The 17827-nt window shown below is 44.4% G+C and overlaps 1 long non-coding RNA gene across 2 annotated transcripts; it reads right to left on the reverse strand.

Moving 5' to 3' along the window:
• Nucleotides 1-1663: 1663 nt before the first annotated feature.
• LOC144106485 (uncharacterized) lies at nucleotides 1664-8844 on the reverse strand. Of its 2 annotated transcripts, XR_013309024.1 has the most exons (4): nucleotides 8772-8844; nucleotides 7402-7585; nucleotides 5885-6009; nucleotides 1664-1748 (listed from the first exon to the last, which is right to left on the reverse strand). It is a non-coding gene; the product is annotated as an uncharacterized LOC144106485 (long non-coding RNA). The 2 variants fall into 2 exon arrangements; XR_013309021.1 differs by lacking the exon at nucleotides 8772-8844 and having other exon boundaries at nucleotides 7402-7666.
• Between the last annotated feature and the right edge of the window lie 8983 nt (nucleotides 8845-17827).

Raw genomic sequence — 17827 nt, forward strand, 5'->3', positions numbered from 1 at the left:
TCCAACTTGAAAAGGTGACGTTCAAAACACTCCGCCGGTATTTCAACATGTACTAGGACACTTCGCTTGCCATTCCTGTTTACTCTGTCACGTTGTTGTTTACCCTGACTGTACCGCTTGTCTGTATTCACTTTGTTCTGAATTTTATTTGAAGCAAAATGTGCTTAATTTATCTGTTACTTTCGCTAAACTCATTGCCATCGCACATGAATGTTTCATTGCTTTTGTAAGTGCTTTCTAACTTCATTCTACCACATTTTCTGTGTAATTTTATGTAGTTCTTGTGAGTGATCGTAATTGCAGATGTTTTCGTGTTTTGTTCTATTTTGTTTTTGGATGAGACATGCCGTTTCATTGCGCCTATGATGCTGTCAAGTGTATAGGGGGGGCCTCCGGCTTTGTCAAGCTGTCGCTTGTGACAGCTTTTACTGCGGGTCTCCCGCGCCATGTATTCATTAGGCGCAAATAAAACCATTATTATTATTATTATTATTATTATTATTATTATTATTATTATTATTATTATTATTATTATTATTATTATTATTAAAATCGCGAAACCGTTCACATGCGAAGTTGCCTTGAAGTACAAATCCATCCTCTGCCTGAATTGCTTCCACTTTTCCGCCGGCGCTTCGGAGAGCAGTTGGCGATTAGGGGGCGGTAGTACTTCCATTGCGCTGGCTCAGTTGAAGCGGGGAATGGGCGTGATAAGAACTTCTGACACCATGTGTCGTTCAAGATAGCATGCGACGCAGACGACCGCTGAGCTCGAGGTGCAGAGTAACAGTGCGTTTATTGGGCGCTTGCGCTCTTATATCAGCCACCCGGCTGACCGGCTTCCACAGCATGGTTACCAGTCTTGAGGACCCTGGTTACCAGATCCGATACAGTTACCACCACCACTGCCCGATTTGCTGGTGTTTGTGTTGAAACCGAAGGCATGCCCATAAATCACGGGAAGCGAAGTACTAAACCATACCTTGTAATTTGAGAACGGTACATGTCTGGCACTTGCCTACCTCTACAGCAATCACGATAAGCCTGCCAATGTGTGTGCAAATGCTCTTGCGCCTGCAAATCAGGCGCGATTTTAATAGGGGATCAGCTAACCAGAATCAGTAGCGCCTGCGAGAGCCTTCTCTTTCGTGCCATATGTCGTATGTGCAGCCGCTGACAAAGCAATGAATTGAAGGGGATTGCTTCCAGCTCATGCAGAGAGGCTATTGTAGCATCACCGAAATTCGTAGGCGTTGTAGAGAACTTTCCTGATTTTTAGTAAATCTAGAACACTGTTAATGAATAGCGAGCCTCTAAATTAGACCCACAGGCCCACCCTTAGGCTCTATGCATCTGACAAAGGTTGAACCTGGGCATTGTCGTTTCTTTCGCTTTCCCAACTTTCTCATTGTACAGCACAACGAAAAACAAGTTGTATTGCTCTGTTCTGCAGGAAATGGTGCTACGTGGTAGCACGCACTGCCACGTGGTATGAAATGGGCATGCTGTGCTCGTCAGTAAACTCTATAGCGCGTTGCATACATGATGAAACACGGTATTACAGCGACCCAGTAAATGTGAAATGGCATTTAGAGGAGCTGACATGTCAGTGCTTTGACCAAAGCGATGACACAACGTACCTGTGCTCTCTGCTGGCCAAAAATTCGCGAGCGCCGGGAATTGCACGCTCGGGATCGGCACCGAATGGCGTCGCCGACCAAGTCTGTAACTTCGCAGTGTAGGACCGCCTGGACATGAGAGCGGCAGTGAACAGCATGCGTCTTTGTTGAAGTTGTTCTGTTTATTCACTGCAATAGCGATAAAAAAATGTATAACACTGAGCTCGACCATTAGGTAGGAAAACACCGTTCTCCGAAGCAGAAAAAAAAAATTCAAACCACTGGCAGAAATGTGCCGCGAACATAATAATTAAGACTTTGAAGACGGCAAAGTAAATTTCCTTATCGCCAGTGATAACAGAGGCTATTAAACTTTATTAAATAAATCAATGAAACAGCGCACTCTCTGATTTTTTAACCTATAAGGTGTAATCACTTATCCGATTTGTGCCTGAGTGGCCCACATTACCACAGAGCAAAGGACAGTAATACTTGCACGTTTCAACAAACATCCAAAAACAAATGCCCTCTTTGCATTATTTCATTATTGAATTAAGAGTGCATAAGCGTCTAAACACATACAAGTTAGGGTGTTTGCTACGCGCCTTTTGAAGCATAAGAGAATCGTACACCAAAACTGCAAGATTTTGCTCCTGCTCTCAAAGAAGCTTAGCAGACGCCGCATTGGCTCAGTGGTTATGGCGCTCGGATGCTGACCCGAAAGAGGAGGGTTCGATTCCAGCAGCGGCGGTTGAATTTCGATGGAGGTGAAATTCTAGAGGCCCGTGTACTGTGCGACGTCAGTGCACGTTAAAGATCCCCAGGTGGTCGAAATTTCCAGAGCCCTTCACTACGGCGTTCCTCATAGCCTGAGTCGTTTTGGGACGTTCAACCCCCATAAACCAAGTAAAAAAAAACAGCTTTCAAGAGTGCGTTTTCATGTATGCTGGCTTGCCATGCTCTATATCGTGTCTGAAAAATTGTGCAAGAAAGTACGAACTACTAATAAAGTAACTTCCGAATAACAGCCTGAGGGGAGAGCTGGTGCGTGACGAAATGAACGGCGGTGCAAACAAGGACACTAACTAGAAAGAGACACCACATGCGCACACTACCAACTGTTTATTGCGCGAAAAGGTGGCATATTTAAACATTCAGCTTAAGCATGTGATATCGCATTATCGCTCCGAACCCAGCACGTGGGAAAAAAGCACTGACATCAGGAAAACGAACAACCCCTGCAGATTCTGGGCAGGAGTCCCGATCAGGTGGCAACTGAAATTATTGAGGCTTTTATGATTAAAAAGAAGGGAAGCATTTGTGTTAGCGACTCTTCGATATCCCTCCGTACAAATCAAGTTTCATTTCTGGATAGTTTTTTGTGACATCATGTTCAGTGCGACTCTTCAGCCCTCCTTTTCTAGGGGCCGTCTGTGGAGTTTTTTTTTTTTAGAATCTTTGTTACTGTCTACACCTCAATACGGATTTCATCAAGGCAGATCCACTGAAACAGCTTTTCTAACACAAAAAGAAATAATTCTCGAAGCATTTGAAAATAAAGAGATATGCATAGGAATTTTTGTTGACTTTTCATAGGCTTTTGACCACCTTATTCACCACAAACTACTAAAGAAACTTGAACTCTACGGCATACGTGGCACACCACTCCTCCTCATCGAATCATATCTTCAACATCGTTTTCATTGTGTGCACATAGTAAATGAACTCTCTTCTCTTCAGAAAATTTTTACCGGCGTCCCACAGGGAAGTATATTGGGACCTTTACTTTTTATTCTTTACAATAATGGCATTGGTAATATAAGTAATAAGCCTCAATATGTAATTTACGCAGATGACACTAGCATGTTCTTTAAAGGTAATAGTCTCAAATTTCTAGTCCCAACCATTAACAGCGCGTTGGATGCCCTCAAACACTGGAGCGAAGCAAACTCCCTGGTACTAAACGCGAAAAAGACAAAAGCAGTTGTTTTCCAAGCGAGAAATAGGGCGATCATGGCAGAGCTTCAGTTTCCCATTGGGAATTCTATTATAGAAATTGTAGATACGGCCAACACTTGGAGTATTTTTCAGTAAGAGCATGGTCTGTGACGCTCACGTTAGTATAGTTCTATGTCGCCTCACGAAATGTGTAGGAATGCAAGCAAAATTTCGGTATTTTCTTCCGACGTCTATAAAAATACTAATTTACAACACGCTGTTCCTCCTTCATTTAAATTACTGTTTCTTAGTATGGGGCAATACAACGCAGGCCAACATAAATAAAATATTCATGCTCCAAAAGAAAGCAGTCCGGCACATAGCAAACGTCGATTACCGTGCGCACACAGAATTTTTCATGCGCTTTCACATTACACCAGCTCATGACCTATATGAATATCATTTAGCACTGAGATATAAAAAGTGTATACGCTACCACCAGTATACGTTCCTAGAACTATCCTGCCTGAAAGCCACTATTCCAACATATGCATTTCGAAATCAGTCATTCTGGTGCGTTCCCTTCTGTCGTACAGAATACGGACGTTCTATGTTACGCTTTGCAGTTCCACATGTATTAAATAAGCTGCTGAGTAGAGGAATATCTGTGGAAAAAAGTAGCCCACGTGACATTCTTGTCGCTTTAGAGCGGTGACTTTCAGTCCTTTTTGATAAATGTGCTGACATACGCAAGCATTTTTTTTTTTTAATATGTGTACTTGATTCTATCAATCAGTTTGTCATATTATAAAAAGCGTACAAAAGCTTTAGTGTTCTTGTTTTGGGCGTATAAGTTATTTTCTTTGTCTTTTAACAATATATGCTCGCAGCGCCTCTTAACTTTTTTTTTCTACCTCGTCATTGTTAACCAAGCTCTGTTGCTTTCGTTGTATTTTGCCTTGTAGAAGGGGCCCGGACTCCTTCAAGTGAATTTTTATCACTTTTCTGTCAGGGCCTACCTACATCTTCCTGATGTAAATAAAGACGAACTTGAACTTGAACTTATTGAGTTTATCTTTATAGTGTTTGCAGTTTTTCGGTTTCTGACAGCTTTTGCTTCATTTGTTTACTCTGCTTTCGCTAAGATTGTTATTTGTTATTGGTTTTTTAGTGTCTGACCACTTTTGCGTCTCATGTACGACTCTGCTATAGCTACGATTGTGTGACGCTGTTTTTTCTAAAAGATGGCCCCCTCCTTTAAGTTTTTTAATTCCTTTTATCAGATTCTGTTACTTTTTTTTCTGCAGGGGTTAAATTTTCTTGTTCGTTTTCCTGATGTTGATGTTTTTTTTCCACGTGCTGGGTTTGGAGCGATAACGCGATGTTACATGCTTGAGCTGAATGTTTAAACAAGCCACCTTTCCGCGCGATAAACAGTTGGTAGTGTGAGCATGTGGTGTCTCTTTCTTGTTAGTGTCCTTGTTTGCGCCGCCGGTCATTTCGTACTGATAAAGTGTTTACGCAATTTGTCCTGCATGTCAGTGCCAGCCATATGGCTTACACTGAACGGCACAAGCTAAGACGTCGCTCTTCTTTTATTCGTCGTAAATTAGAGCAACAAATCGGCAGTATTGACTAATGCCATAGCCATACCGTAGCCGGTAGAATCTTCTATCTAGAGCGCAGCCTCGCAAAGAAAAGGTCAACGAAATTAGTCCGCCCCTCTTCCGTGCTCTGCTGCTAATGATTGGGTGCTACTTAGCTGATTTCTTTTTGTTTCTGCACATGTGCAGCAGGCACGTAGAATGGTCAGTGGGAGAGCATGAGAAAGTGTAACTGGGCGTAGGGAGGTAGGGTAGGGAAGTAGACAATAGTTTATCCGGCAGCGAGCGACTGCACACAAGTTCACAACTTGTCATCTTGTCAAAAGCAGCGGTGTCGACTTGCTGAACCAGTTTTGGGCTATCGCTGACGGTTTATTCACGCTAAACTGGCTTGTCTGATATGAAAAGGCATAAGCGTACAGCAGCATAAGGACGTCATTGAAATCCTATCCCCAGAAATGCTATATCACAGTTCTATATCACACTTCACTAATAACGTGTGAAGCAAAATTTTTCTCTTAAAAGATGGCTGCCAACCATAGGGCCGCTACCCCATGCCAAAGAAGTTAGAACTCTCCTGCTAAACTCGTTGTGGGTGTCCCTGTTGTATTGAATTTTCGCGAATTGTGACCCCCCCTTCCAGCCGTACTTCACTTGTGGCACTATTTTTCTTCGTGCTGACTGCACGCCTTAGCTGTGCGAAATCCTAAAGTATAGCTTTACCCGGGCGCCGGTGTTTTGCTTCATCAGATTCCTGAAGTGTGTGCAGGGACGAGTTGCTTCTGCAGGATGTGCGGGAATCCGCTGACGTGGTTGATGACGACTGGCGTCTTTTGTACCACCACCACCTGCGATGTCGACCACACTTTTTTGAGACGCGATGTGGGAATTACGGACACTCTAAAGGTTTTATCTACATCTTGTAATTTACTAAAACCTTGCACCTTAAATGGTGAAGATTTAGTGGTATGCTAAACTTTGTGATGTCTTATGCCTTACATTTGATTTGTTTCTATATAAGGGAATTTTCAAATATAACTGGACGGCAATTAAGAATTCTTGCTATGCCTCTTATATAGGCAAGGAGAAGTCGAAAACCAAATTCCACTGAAGTGAATCACATGTGCAAGTAATCTTAGTTTTAAAGCGAAGCATTCTTGCGTTCATCTTCTTTCCATGGGACCCCCAAACTTCTTAATGTTGACCATTCAAGCTGGACATAGAGCACTCATGTATGGAGTGCTTGCAAAAATCTCTACTGGAAGACGTTCGTAATACAGAGCTCAAAAAACAGGGTAAAGGGTATCTATTAGATATGATTAAGGTTTGAGGCTTTCTAGTTTCTTGCAATTTAAAGCGATCTGTAAGTAAGAAGAAAATAATTGAAAGCTCCAGCTGCTTGGGGGAATTTTGCCGCCACACCGTGTTTAGAGAAACCTCTCCAAAACGCTTGTAATGAGATTTTTATAAGAAAACTAATACACAACGCTATAGGTATATGCCTAAATTGCGAAACTCGGGGCAGCTGTTCAGCATCACCAGTTCAGCATCGCTTTTGCATCCAACGTTCTCGTTGCTATGTGGCCCACCATACACATGCCTGCATCCGGCCGGTTCTTCTTATTACTGTCGAGGATACTCGTATGGCCTACGGAATCCCAGCAACCAAGGCTGCCACACCGCGAGACCACCTTCAGTCCTGATGCGAGGCAGAAAACTGAAGCTGTGAACAACATTGGTACCTCAGCTTAAACAAAGTGATACCCTCTCTAGCGTATAACTTGCCACCAGCACCTTATACCCGCGCGGGGCTGTGCGTGCAGGGACTCGCTCCGTAACTAAGCCGCCGATTCCACACCTAGCGCCAGAAGCGCCATCTCTCGGGCCCGCCATAAATCTGTCTAGCACGGAGAGCACCCACCCGAGGCACCGCGACTGTGTAGCACTCAAATGTGTATCACCTGTAAACTTCTTGCAAGGATATACAGCAGCTCTAAAAATTAACGCATATTTCTTTCGACAGCACAAGCAAGATAGGCTTCTTTTTTTTTTACTGAAAGGAAGCGCCAAAAGCTTATGTTTGTTTTTCTTCCTTCAAATCTTACCTGTGATGACATAGTACAGCTTGTACGAATTAGTAATGCACTTCAAAAAAAAGTTACCGATTTTTTTACGTTGAATTCATTAAGCGGTCTCCGGATAGCGTTCCCCACGCGAAATGTCAGAAGGCTCACACGCACCCCGTCAGGACCAGGCTGAGCAGCAGTGGCACGATGATCGTCAGAGACTCGACAGGGATGGCTTCCTTCGCAGAGTGAACCACCCGGAGGGCTTGGGTGACGCTCTCGAAGCTGCGAAAATCGACTCGCCCGGTGGCTTCGTGGACGTAGTCCAAGGTGGGTGGTAAAGGTGCCGCTACTTGTGCTGCAAAGTAATAGCGCAGTTGCGCTATTCAGAATCTGGCAACAGGTGAGAGTAATTAGGCTTCACTGCTGCTCGCTTTTCTAAACGCCTACAAAGCTCAGTAGACTGCTGAAATACTGCTGATGTAGACGGGGAAGTAGAAAAGAAATTGTACCGCGAACCGCGGTGGCTGTGCACTGTGGGGAAACGTTCGCACAACGTACGTTTTTCTCCTTACCGGTTTTCTGCCTAGATATAATCACCTTGCAGAGGACGTTTCTTCAGAACAGTTTAATTTATGTCGACCCCGTTTATTTTCTTGCGCCGGCTGCGTTCTTATGAAGGAAAAACGCTAAGACGCCCGTGTGCTGTGCGATGTCAGTGAACGTTAAAGATCCCTTGGTTGTCGAAGTTATTCCGGAGCACTCCACTACGGCACCTCTTTCTTCCTTTTTTCTTTCACTCCCTCCTTTATCCCTTCCCTTACGGCGCGGTTCAGGTGTCCAACGATATATGAGACAGATACTACGCCATTTCCTTTCCCCCAAAACCAATTATTATTATTATTACTTTATAGGACCACAGGGCAGATAAATACTTTTTTTTTCAAAATGCTGAATTATAAGTTAATTGTGCCAAATTTTCTTCTAACTCTAGATATATCAACGAACGCTGCAACATAAAAATTCAAAATCAAAATGTATGCCTCTCGCAATCAAGATTATAAGAACGTTTCGACCTCTACCACTCTGCTAGAAATGCGATGATTGTTGAGCAAGCCTTCTGCCACATTTTCTAAACTCTGCCGCCATTTAGCAAGATTGTCAAGAAAAGCATATACTACAAAACAATTTTCTGAAGATATAACAGTTGAATATTGGTTGAGTGGTCACAAAATTATTTTTAATATACTTAAAAATTTCATTTGTGCATATCGAGAAATAAAAAAAATTGAAAACACCCATCCTTTCTATACATAGTCTTTTTTTTTATGCGGCACAAGTGGGTCATAAGCGAGGAAAAACTTGAGGTCTGACGGTCTGCTTTCTCCCTTCCTTACTGAAATAGTGACTTCGTTTTGACTGATGACCTAGGCACGAAAACAAAAGAAAATGTGAAAGTCCGTCTCCATTTGGCGGCAGTTGGGCGCGCGCACTATACACACAAGAAACAACTTAACACTTTGAGATCCCCTAATTTTACCTACCTCGTACATCAAGGTTTACTTCGTAGAAACGGTTCCTGTTTCTGCCGTTATTACACGATTCTGATATAGAACCCCTACTGGCGGTAGAGGTAAACTGTCCAGGAATCTTTCCTATCTATTGCCGCGACGTCTAGAAAGGCCTCATGCAAAGTGTTCGAATGAGTGAATCCTCACGAGGGTCATGATAGGCGATTAGACGCCGAAGTCCAGGGACGTCTTCGGCTTGCCTATGCCAGATGCCCAGCAGGACGAAAGGCCATGGTTTGTGGTACAAACCAACGAAAATCGCAGCCAGCAGCGTCCCAACGCAAGTAAGCAGCAAAATCATGGCGACCCGTCTTGTGTTTTTCTTCTTCTTCAGCGCTTCTTTTACTTACGTTTTTAGTTTATTTTGCCAATCTAAATGTATCTTTACTAAGCCTCGCACGGCGGCCAAATGCGACTTCTGATATTTTGTTTTATAAGGCCATAATAATAATGGCTACCATCTATGGATACAGTTTACCGCCGTTTAATGCGTTCTATCGGGAGCAAGAGAGAGAGTGAGAAAGAAGAAAGCCAAGGAGCTTAATACTATATGGTCGAGGATATTCAATAATGTGGTAAATGTGTGAATGACTCTAAGTGGGAAGCTAATACAAGTATAATTATGTTACACTCCTTAGCATATCGCATATTGGGAGTGTAGTCTGTTTTGCCTTCCACGTACCAACTAAATACGGAAGTTCTAACATCACGACACAGTGAGAATTCAGGAAGAAAAGAAGTGTAGGGCAGTCTGTTGAAAATGTGGCGGTGTGCTCATGAGCGATTCCCTTGAGGAAGATCCACTTCATTAACATTGTAAGTGTGCACTATCGACTTATCCAATGCAAGTTGATTGATTTATTTTGCCCTCAGGGCGGAAGACTTCAGAGGGAAGTGGAGAATACAAAAGGTTATTATGAAGTCACAAGTACAGAACAAGATCAGAGGACAAGATATCAAATAAAGAATGCAGGTACTGCGCAGAGAGTGTAGTTGGAGCAAAGTGTCATCTTCAGAAGCTTCAGCAATTGTAAAAAAACCAGCGTGTAAAAAGCACACCGCTTACAATATTTACTTGCAAATCATGCAGCGTTGCTCGTTTTGACTCGCCACCGTTCTAAACACCTCAATAGAGAAAGAAGTCGCATTCTTACGCCTCCGAAGCTTAGCTCTTCATTTTACTCTTGAGATAAACCTGGATGAGTTTTTTCCTCTTTGGATCTGTGCCAAACCCTGGCTAATCCCCCACCATGGGTATGCGCCATCGTATTTGAGACAACAACAACGACAAAAACAGCACTTTCAGGAGTACAGGCGAGTCCTACGGAATGGCTGTACGTACTTTGTTCGGCGACTGTGTAAGAATTCGTTCGGACTTGGTTGACATATGACGAACCTCCAGTCGCACTGTCCGTATGGTGACCATTCAGTTCGGGCCGAACAAAACAGAAATAGAAAATGATAAAACAGCGGGGAAATGCGGTATTTACAATGAAAACGATGGCTCGGTTTGAAGATTCTCGAATGCCTCAGTGATGCTTCCACCACTCTCTATTCTGCACGGGTTTCCTAGCAAGAACTTCGTCCGAAACAGCAGTAGTCGGTGCGCGCCATTCGCCTCTCCGTTGGCGACGTTCTCGATGCTGGGGCGCCTCCGTCGTCAGTTGTACCTCGGCGGTGGCGTTGAGGCGCTCTCCATTACTTTGCTTCTTTCTGGCTGCTTCAGGTTCGATTATCTTTAGTTATGTAAGCGGTGTAGTTCTCTTTCGGCGAAAAGCAGTGTGTGTGTATGCGTGCGTGCGTGCGTGTGTATGTCTGCGTCACCGTCACCGTCGAGGTGTGCAGCTGGTAGCAAGGCTGAGAACTTCGTCAGCATCAAGGCGCAAACGGAGAGGAGGCGCTGGACTATGCCACGTGTGGAGTTCGCTGACCTTTCCGCGAACTCGTTGATCTTGTATTCGCAAGGAAAGCTGCTCCCACGGGGTCGGAAGTCCCCAACAAAGGGGGCCCGTCCCATCCCTGCCGCCCCTTTGTGCAGCGGACGTCCTCGTTTACGCCGCGCCGTCACGGGGATGACCCGCCGGGAAAAACGCGAACCAAGTACAGCTAACGACATGTGGTTGTTAGGGGGTTGACGAGGTTTCGGGGGCGCACGAGATATTAGCCGAGTGACCGGAAGCCCACTATTCCTGTAACGACTGTCTACTTCCCTTAACGACTGTCTTCTCTTTGTTGCTGTCAACAACCTGAGTCATCACCTCGTCGGCACATGTTGCTATCGTCTGTGGTGCCGTTGGTGGCGTGGGAACGGAAGTCGCATTTGTGTTTTGTGTAGTTATTCGAAACCTCCTTCCCAAATGTTTTAATCAGACCTTTTTCCCCAATCTCTGATCAGTGGGCGGACCTTATTTTCCTTTCCCTAACCACTGATTGGCGAGATGGGTCGTTGGTTATCTTATTGGTTGCCTGTCCCCGCTAAGGGCGGAGACAGAGGGTTAAAACCAAGCGCTCTGGGTTGAGCGGGGGCTGAATTCGTCTGATCCACGATTTAGTCATGTAAATAGTTTTCTCCTTGCTTTGTTTCTCTCGTTTTTTTTACCTATGTTGTAAATAAATAGTTAACCTTCTCCTTTCCTTGAGTAATGTGAATGTTTGCGAGTAGAACCACCGGGTCATCAAGAAACTCCGATTTCATCTTCAAGTAGTTTCCTCACATCGCCACCGGAAGGGGAAACTCAACTCCACGGCTCTCGCAGATCACTGCACGGGGCATACGGCCGAAGTTCCGGCATTCGATTCCATTATAATCCAGCTCGAATGGCCGTGGGCCGAGGAGGTACATGGTAGTGACGACTGGTAGCCGGTGTCGGAAGGCTCGACGCATGGTCACTATACGTGATGCTTGGTTCCGCGTTGCGACCGCGACAATGGCTCCAAATGCGCTCAAGAACACTGAACGCATTCACACACGATTTCTTTCAAATGTCAACAAGTCGCCGTCTGTGTGAGCACCTATCAATGAATGAAAAGAAATTCACGCGCCTTATATAACCGCCTTGAGGGTTGGTGTTCTAGCGAAGGGCATGCGCAATAGAATAAAAAAGCAGAAGCACGCTGTCGCATGAATTATTGGGGCAATGACGATAAGCGAAGTATTCGGAACGTATATCATCACCCGTAGTTTTCCGCGTTTTCTAAAAGGCAAACTTTACGTCTTATCGTCACGGGCGCTGTGACATAAGCAAGCGTGAAGGGGAGGATAAGGGGAGAATGATTATGTCTTCGTGCAAATCTCCATAAACTTTGTTTTCTATTTATTATACGTTATTCCGCCCCCTCTTGCTGATGAATGCATACAAACTGACTACGCAGGGCTATGTCAACAAACTAGCCCAATCTCTAAAGGTTCTGATATCAGTCTAAACCTAAACGTTTAGAAACAAACCGCCATGATAGCCGCAATCAAGTTTTTTATTTTCATTAGCGAATCTTGCTTACTTTTCTGACGACAAACCAAAGCAGTATCTGTAGTGATGACAAGCGTTTCCGCGGTCTCCTCTACCGAACAATCTTCATGATATACCGATGCCCAGGGAAACAAAATCTGTTCTCGTGTGCTTAGACAAAAGTGTATTGACCATTTTTTGAACTTTCCTCGTCGTAAGAATGATGCCCAGTACGGTTTCTCTTGAAAATCATGAAAGCTTGGTTGGAGGTGGAAGTCCACCTCTAGCGGCATCGTACTTGCATTAGTTTTCGTTGTCTTTCGCTACATGCGCAAATGACACATATGATTTATTTTTCACCAAATGATTCCAGCAGCCTCACATCTGAAATAAAAAAAGAGCATTTCATGTATCGGTGTATTGTTTATGGGGGTTTAAGGTCCCAAAGCGACTCAGGCTACAGAGGACGCTGTAGTGAAGGGCTCCAGAAATTTCTACCACCTGGGGTTCTTTAATGTGCACTGACACCACACAGTACACGGACCTCTGGAATTTCGCCTCCATTGAGATTCGACCGCCGCGGACAGGCACCGCGGTGGCGCCCATTTCATGTATCGGTAATACCGCTGCTCTTTCGTGTATCAAAGAACTGCTAAAGGAAGTAATCGCCAAGTCCTGCCTTGTGTGTGTGTGCTGTCTCCGTCTTCTAGCGCCTGTACGCTTTTTGCCTAAACCATGTCATGCTACAACCAACTAGCTCAAATCAAAGTCTCGCTCTAATCGCCAAACATTATAGTCAAGCCCTGACGTCACCGTTCTTGAAGGCACATAGACTGGCCCAGTGGAGTGGTCCGCCCCACAAATTTGCTGTCCTGAAAAGATCAGTTCTCAAACCATGCGCCACATTAAAGATGTATTGCAGAGTGAATGCGCCGACGTTGCTGGTTGCTTCAGTCTTTCAATAATAATAATAATAATAATTGGTTTTTGGTGGAAAGGAAATGGCGCAGTATCTGTCTCATATATCGTTGGACACATGAACCGCGCCGTAAGGGAAGGGATAAAGGAGGGAGTGAAAGAAGAGAGGAACAAATAGGTCCGTAGTGGAGGGCTCTGGAATAATTTCGACCACCTGGGGATCTTTAACGTGCACTGACATCGCACAGCACACGGGCGCCTTAGCGTTTTTCCTCCATAAAAACGCAGCCGCCGCGGTCGGGTTCGAACCCGGGAGCTCCGGATCAGTAGTCGAGCGCCCTAACCACTGAGCCACCGCGGCGGGGCCGAACTCGTTTTTAGCACAAGTTATAACGATGTATGAATGCCATCTATGGACCGGGTGCCTGCCACTCGAAGACATGCGCGCTCTCATGTCCGCACCGGTGCTGCTTCCAAAGTGCATGGAACAAGCCACAGGCCTCGTTGGCGTGCGGTACCAAATAGCAGCAACGCTTCGAAGAAAAGTAGCTCCGCTAGAAGGCTGAATATTAAAGCAGCTTCCTCAGCTAGAGGGACAGTTCATCTGCGTCGCTTTTCTCTGTCATGCATTCAAGAATACATCCAGCATCTTGAGACACGTGCAACGAAGACGCAAATATAGTATGTGTAATAATGGGATGGTTTGCAAATGAGCTCCTGTACGCTTTGGAAGAAGGGGGTGGCCGGAGATGATGAACTGGAACCGCTGCACAGTGTACATGACAGTCCTAACATGTGCACGTTGAGCACTGCTTTCCTCCCGAGGATTGGGGAAGGAGGGCTTGAACTGCAGAAGCAATCGTGCAGAATATGCCTCACTGGAGCACTCAAAGCAGTCTATCAACCGAGACTTCACGCAGTGGATGCCTGGGTCTGCACATTTGGTGCAGTTACTGCTAACAACATCCGGTCTGAAAGCACACTTCAAGGCATCATGATAGTCGTTTACGCGTCCGCTTTTACGCCATAGTAAAGGGTCACGCCTGCCTCACAGAGGTGTTGGAGCAATGTCACCGAGGTTAACGAAGCCGCCAGGACCAAGAAGTAAGTTGACCGAGCAGGTATATGGAAATGACGAAGGGTGGCCGGAAGAAGAATGCTGGTCGCATGGTTACAGTACCTGTTGCCTGGTTTCACAATGTGACCAAGAATTGCTGAAAATACGCCCAAAGACTCTGCACGCTTTCACACTAGCCGTCTTTCAAATGTGAAAAAGCCACCGTCAGTGTGTCCGCCTATCAATTATTGACTACAAAATCTCGCCTTATTTATGTTTCTATAGGGTTGGTATTCTGTCAAAGAACATGCGCAGTTATATCATAAAGCAAAAGCAAGCTGTCGCGCAAAATCTTAATGCTCTCGCGTTAAAATTCAGAGAAAATTTAAAAGCGAAAATAATGGCGGCTCCATCAAAGAACAGCGCTAGCTCAATGCAGGCAGACCTTTCACGGCAACAGTCTATTATATTTCCGACAACTCCACCCAGTGTCTCAACTTTAAAATACAGACATAAAAATATAGGTGCGGTGGTTCCGAAGAATGCTGTTTCACAGTTTAACATCGAGCAAGAGTTCATTAAATTTTATAACTAAATGACGTTAACAGATCATTAAAGTTTAACAGGACGGAAGTTTCAAATACGAACTTGGACAGATACACCCAAGTTACGCGGACATTTCAATAATATATGTGGCTTGATACCAAACATCAGCGTTTCAAACTTAGGAAAGAAAGGGTTCCAAGATAATAAACTAGATGACGGCACCAGTACCAAGAAAATCAATTCGTGACAGCCGTAGAGAAAAGAGGGTTCCACCATAATTGATTAGATGGCGCCACGGGTACTGAGAAGTGAACACACAGGAACAGCCGGATGTATGAGGAAACAGGTGTCTGGTATGCTACTAGATGGCGCTACGGGTATCAAAAATGGAATATACTGCTAAATGTCTGCTTCACTTGCTTGAATTTTCAGGGGCAGATTCTTCAGGACGCCTGATGTCCCTGTCGCCAGCCTTTTGAGCATTACTGTGAAGAAAAATAGAACAAAGGAAAACAAGCTAGACATAATAAAGCAATTTCGGATCTCTGCTATGCTCGGAGGAAAAGCGAGAAAAGTAGATAAGAATAGCAGATAGGAAGGACGCAAAAATATTTAAAAAATGCGAGGAATACGGCGGGTATTTTACAACCTGCCGCGGATGGGCAAAATCACCATCACAAACCGTCACGTGGTCATCATTGAAGTGCCCGGTGCAAATGTGTTCTTGGATACAACACAACATTCGATTTTCGCAAAGAACCGGGAGTAATTTTTCTGCGTCTCACGTACGCAGAAATTGCGCTGTTATCAGTGGTGTTGCCAGTGCAGAAGCATCACAAGGTGAGCGGTTGACCACAATGACGACAAATTATTAACGGTTTGACAATACTGCACCCAGAGAGAATTGACACGACATATTAAGGCTGCCTTCCGTTGAGGAGGCGTGTTCGATAAATCGTCCCTAAGATACTACAATTAAAATTATAATAATTAGATTTGCTCAACCTATATGTCCGATCTTCGCTTTCCTGACGGCTTTGTCCAACTACCTTTGTTAAAGATTGCACTTGACCAACCTCCTCAATGAGCCAACTTTTTCCTAAGCTTATTTTTCCTGCTGCTAGTTTACACCGCAGTTTCCTTTGACATATAGGTATATCAAAGTTCACATTCCCTGACCATCTGAAAAAAAATATTTTCCCGGCTTCTCGCTCGACGTAAATATACTGGTTAATTTGCACACGCACTGCTCCTTTCAGTTGATTCATGATAATAATTCAACAGCATTCGAGGACGTCATTTAATTCCTCCATTGTTCAGAACTTCAGATGTTTGCATGGAAAAAGGAAACACGTGCAGTGCGACTAATCTCTCTGACTAAATGGTGCAACAGCAGTACTCCTATATTTTGGGACTGCTATTGCGGTTCAACCTGTTCTAGATCTCCAGCCTTCTCAAAAAATTAAAAAATTCTCGTGATATTTTGCAAGAATGATATCAGAGGTTCTAATTGAGATAATTTTTTACTTCACGTGTATGATGTTTGCAAAGGTCTTAAAGCTATTCACTTTTACTTATGCGACTCTTCATGCTTAGGTTGAGTCTCGATTTGATCTTCTTAACGACTGCCAAATGACCGTTCGTTAAATTTTAGGAACGAGGCCATAGCGGGCGTAGGAATTAGTGCCGGCGTCGATGATTTTGTTGTTTTGATCTTTTTGTACAGACAGCTTGCTCGGCTTCCAAGAGTACTGATGCAAAGGGAGAGCCGGGCACCTTCTTTCGCATTTTTTGCTTGAACTGGATCTAAAGAAGCCTTGCACAGAAGTTTTTTGTTCATGCCATTTGATGGTGTTTTCTGTTAAAATTATTTAGCGCTATGTGGTTAAACGTTATGAAGAACCTGGACCGCCGCGGTGGCTGAGTGGTTATGGCGCTCGGCTGCTGGTCCGAAAGACGCGGGTTCGATCCCGGCCGCGGCGGTCGAATTCCGATGGAGGCGAAATTCTAGAGGCCCGTGTGCTGTGCGACGTCAGTGCACGTTAAAGAACCCCAGGTGGTCGAAATTTCTGGAGCCCTTCACTACGGCGTCTCCCATAGCCTGAGTCGCTTTGGGACGTTAAACCCCCATAAACTAAACTAAACTATTATGAAGAACCCAAGACCAGACTTCGGATGCATTTTAAAGCAGGCTTCTTGCGGATCATGTTTCAATAGCAAGCATTTCACGGCCTGTCATGATGCCTAGTATGCAGCGAGCAATTTGATGGAGGAATAGTGCAAACAAAGGACGGGACATTTGAAGGCACACACGGCGAGCGCTTTCCAGTGTCTCGTGACTTGTTTGCACTATCCTTCCATCAAAATATACCAATACAAACATGGTCAACTTTTCGCTCTGCTACAGTGCGCACATTACAAAACATTCAAAAATAAAGCACAACAATATTTATCAAGACTCAGAGGTAAGCACTCAATTTTTCAGCACAGCGAACAAGAATTAGTACTTTAGTTATTTTTCACACAGCATAAAATGATTCACTAGCAAAACCCAACAGCTGCTGCACATAACTTTGGCGTGCCTATGGAAACGGTGACGGTATACACAAACGCTTTGTCACCCTTGGCAGATACGGGCGGCAAAGCCGGATGTGTTTTCTAACTAGGCGCTGCGACGTCACCCGGAGTCGTATGTCCAGGCAACACATGTTGTGCAGGTGACGCTGTAGAACCAAGCGCCCCCTCTTAAGTATTCGTTGTCAGTAATTAAGGAACGTGGCTCCTAATCGAGTTATGTAGAATTTCTGCCGTTTTTACTGTCAGCTTACCCTTGCAGTAATGTATAAACATGGGGATTTGAATCGAAATGATGAAATTTGCGATTATTCGTTCTGGACATCCGAAAAGATCTGAATTGCGCTAAAGTAAGGTAGCATTGTGAACGTGTAAAAACAAAAGCATCATTTATGGTACTCACTCTTAGAAACGTTACCACATTGGAAGCGAAGAAAAGCCTTCAAATCCAAGGTGTCGAAGAATAATGTGCTTTGTTGTACAAAGAG

This window comes from Amblyomma americanum, chromosome 1 (genome assembly GCF_052857255.1).
Source record: "Amblyomma americanum isolate KBUSLIRL-KWMA chromosome 1, ASM5285725v1, whole genome shotgun sequence".
In the NCBI taxonomy this organism is placed as follows: Eukaryota; Metazoa; Arthropoda; class Arachnida; order Ixodida; family Ixodidae; genus Amblyomma; species Amblyomma americanum.